We start from the raw sequence: 4,721 nt of genomic DNA on the forward strand, positions 1-4,721 counted from the left end.
GCCTGGTTCATTCTGTCAGTCTCTGTGAAGTCTTGTATGTGTCTCACTGCTTTTCTGAGCGTGTTTGTATCCTGTGTCTCCCATGTCCTGGTTTTCTTGATTCTCTCCCTGTTCCCTTGGATTTCTCTTATTGCCTCAGCCCTTATCTGTTATTGTTTGGATTGTTTGTGTATGACCCTTGCCTGGATTTGGATTACAATTGTGGATACATGTGATTTCTTTAGTAGTGCTCACCACAAGTGATAGTCCTCCGTGTAACCTGGTCAGAAATAAGTATAGAAGTGGCACACACTAGTGGCACCTTAAACCCGGTGTTTTTGAAATGATGGAGGGAGAGGTAGGTGAAATGAAAACAAAAGTTTCTAAGCGGTTGTACTCACTAAAATGTTTATTTGCATTCAGAATGAGTCCAGACTGATTTCAGCCTAGGGATACTTAAATTCACATGTAATTTCTGTATTTTCAAAATACAAAATGTATTTGTATTTAAATGTGTTTTTTGTTTTGTTTTTTTTACTCACAGTATTTGGTATTTTATTTTGATACATTTCAACTGAGGTATTTTCATTTTTAAATCTATCTTTTTAAAACCCTGGACCACCAAAGATCCCTGACGAGCCACCAATTTATGTTACGTCCCAGGTCTTTGGTAGCCTAGAAATCTAGACACACCCTAGCGGCAGCAAATGTCATTTGCAGCCAGTGTCGTCTAGAAACTCTCGTTGGCTTGCGAGCTGGGAAAACCAAACTCAGGCCAATCACATCGTGTATAGAGTCGGTGGGCGGGCTTACCATGATGACGGCAGAATTGTGTCGGTTCCGTGTGAATTCCGTTACCTGAAAACAAGAAGATGGGTCTTTCGAATCGGCTTTGGCCACGACTCTGGAGGACTTGGAGTTAAGCTTTTCTTTGAGGAAAGAGCAAAGAACGGCACTGAAGTCATTCTTAAAAAAGGAAGATGTGTTCGGAGTTTTGCCGACCGGATACGGCAAACGTTTAATCTATCAACTAGCTCCTGGTGGGAAAACACTCTGGTTGGTTGTAGCGCTATCCTATTGTGTGCAGAGGGAATTTGAAGACAACAGTTTATCCCGCCCCTCGAATTGAGTCCTGCCAATGGTGTGTTCCCAGACCCAACATCTCCATGTGTGTCTGGCTTGTCAGGCTAGGTCTTTGGTGGTCCAGGGTTTTAACAATTGACATACGCCACAAGAAGGGTGCAGAAAATCTTATCGCTGGTGCTCTTTTAGGATGTGAGGAAAGTTTTGTTGTTAAACTAGTTGTTGTGAAAATAGTAGTTTTCCCCATAGCGTCTAGCGATGCCATACAAGTTCCCGTTATCTAAGAGAACCGAGGATATGTAAGTAACCGAGATGTTATCTCCTTATATTGAACATATAACATCATATCATCTAAATAAATACTATATACATTAAGATACAGCATGAACATATGAAAATAAAAGTTTTTTTTTTTTTCTGATAAATATCTGATGCCTTGACATCTTTAAACAAATTTTCACAAATATGTCAACTCAAAAGCCCTGAAGAGTTACAATCTCATTTACATATGACAATGAAACTTTGTTTGAATATTATATATATATATATATAAAAATTAAAACATTACTTTTTGTGAAAATTCTTATTTTGTTGTTTCATACTCCTGCTGTTTTTTTTTTGTCTATAATACATGAACATATTTGCATGTAAACATCCTCATCACTCATTTGTTTATGTCCCCGTTTAGACGTTCAGGATGGACAACATTTACATTTCTGACGTGAAACAGGAGAAACAGTGAGTGTTATTGTTCTAGTCATATTTCATTAAATTTAATTCAGGCTTATTCATTTGTAGAGATGGGTATAAATATATTGTTACGTCCCAGGTCTAGAGTCCAGGAGTATAACATAAATAAAGTCTTTACACCTGACTGCTAATTTTATTTATTAAAAAGTTGTTAAAATTGTCACTGTCAGCACATGACATCAAAAAGGAAGTATATTGACTTCAGGGTTGGGTCAAGGCCAAAATAACAAACAAAAACTGAATCTACCCTTTTCCCCAAAGAAAACGTATTACCCTCTCAAAGAAAAAGTCTAAACTAAACACAGGTACTGAACTGATGCCCTTACTAACCAAAAACAACAAACCTATAATTTTTAAGCCTATAATTCAAAAGCACAGTGCCACTGCACAGCCATAACAGAGCGGTGATCTGAGCGCGCTCATCGGCTGCTCAGGGGGAACTGCACGAACCCATGGCGAAACAGTGTGTCTGAGCGAGACAATTGTGGCTGGGCGTCTGCCTATAAAAGCAGCTCATTTCGCCATAGGAATCCAGTTTAATTTGAATGAAGCAATGAATGCCAGACGTGAAGCGATATAGCACAGCCGTCCATGCAAAGTAAGTAACCGAGATGTTCCTTTTTGAAATGTTTACTCGTATTGCGTTGCTTGACGCTATGGGGAACCAATCCAATCACGCCGTGCTTATGAGCAGAACGACATGTTCTGTGGCCCTAGCCTGGAACGCTCCATTGAGGGTCCCTATGATTAGGGCGAAGAGCAAGATATGCCTACAATGAAGGGCTCAGACTGAGATCGGAGCCTCTGGAAGGGTAATAGCGGGTTGAGCTTGCCTCGAGGTCAACTCCAGCTAGACAGAGAGGATTTGTGGGGACAGAGACCTCCAGATTGTAAAATCTGTCGAAGGTGGACGGCAAGGACCAGCCGGCCGCCGCACAGATGTCACCAATAGACACGCCTCTGGTAGAGTGAGCTCTGATGGGGGGGCATTGAAGGCCCACTGAAGCGTAAGCCAACGCAATAGCATCCACTACCCAACGGGATAGTCTCTGCTTCGGCAGAGCGCTGAATGTATACTCTTAAGGCCTGAACAGGGCAGAGTAAGTGAGGTTGACACTCGTCTTCTGAATCGGGAAGAACGGACAGCGTAATCTCTTGTGCTCTGAACGGAGTAGAGAGCACTTTGGGCACGTAGCCATGCCTCGGCTTGAGGACAACCTTGGAGTCGTTAGGCCCAAACTCGAGGCAGAAAGCGCTGACAGAGAGCTTGTAGGTCTCCCACTCGCATGACCGATGCTAATGCTAGCAGTGATGCGGTCTTAAGCGAAAGTAAGCTCATTATATTGGTGCGGAGGACGTGAACCATGTTGCTCTTCACCGACGTCGACTATGCTAGCGAATCGGGGAGGCCTGCGAGCGAACAGGAGCGAGTAACCTCGAGTCACCGAACACAGAACCCAGATCGCTGCTCTGTTATGGCTGTGCCACTGCGCTTTTGAATTAAAGTCTTCAAAGTTCAGAGAAAATGAGTTTTCCCCATTAGTATCTAGCGACGGACGCAATACGAGTAAATGTTTCGAAAGGGAAACAACTTTTATTCAATAACTTATAGAGAGATGTTCATTCACACCATAAAGTCAGAGGACATGTTTTAGAAAATATGTTTTTAACCCTGCTTTTTATTATAATTCCTCCTAAGATTTTGACTCATCCACTCGACCACTTGAATGACTCTCACCAGATTGAATGAAGTCCATTTTTTTTGTATTTGTTTAGATGTCATAATCTTAAAAAGACCAAGTTTTGAACCACTCAAAAATTATTTGATTGCATCTCTTTAAAGGTCAATGGTGTTTATCCTTCTTTTCCACGTCAGAGATGTAAATATCATCCATCCTGAATGTCTAAATGTGGTCTGTACATAAGCAAATGTGTGATGAGGATATGTTTACATGCAGATGTGTTCATGAGTTATAAAAAAATAAAACAAAAACAGTCAGTAAACAGCAGGATTATGAAACAAAACAAAAATAAAAATTTCCACAAAGAGATGGATTCTAAAAATGCATAACAATGTCCGCATTCCAGCCAATCACAATCAAGTATTTAGACGGAGGAAATAAAGACACGTTTATTCTGAAACAGCAGAAGAAGATGATATTATTTCAGTGAGATAATGAGAGTCCAACAACCTTTACTAACATTAGAAATGGACTTCAGGGGAATGAAAGCATGATATGAGCACTTTAATGTTTTTATCTCGTCTCTGTTGTGAATGTCTGTCGTGATCTCCTCCTCAACACCAGCGATCTCGGCTCTCAGAAGAAGAAAAAGAAGAAATATAAGAGCAAAACAAATTTTTTTTTAATCCCTCTTCTCAACACAAACTCTCTCAATAGTCAAACTCACTCCTTCATCTCACACACGTTTCTTTCTCTTTGACTGGAGTCTCAAACAGGGGTTTATAAAGGCTCTCAGTAACCAGTATCACCAGTCTTCACTAATGAACTCAACCCTCATCAATCAGATCATTAGTGGGTTGTTCAGTTCACACACAAACAGATAAAAAGTGACCAAAAACAGAGAAACACAAACACACAATAAATTGGACAGGGATGTAACACGAGTTATACAGTTCAGCAATAACATTAAAGCAGCTGCTTAGTTATTAATGTTCACATTTAAATTATGAATGTTCTTATGTACAATTTTCCATACAAGATCCATATTAACATAGACTGATACAGACATAGACGTCAAGATGCAAATAAGGGGAAAGAGTTGGACAAATACAATATAGAGGAAGTAAAATATGAAATAGTTTTTTTTTTTTTGAGAAATAAACAAGTGACGTGATGAGCTGAATGAGGGATGAGAGCAGATATAATAATCACGTAGTTTAAATCTGC

Source organism: Abramis brama (genome assembly GCF_963993115.1).
Source record: "Abramis brama genome assembly, chromosome: 3".
NCBI classification, from domain to species: domain Eukaryota; kingdom Metazoa; phylum Chordata; class Actinopteri; order Cypriniformes; family Leuciscidae; genus Abramis; species Abramis brama.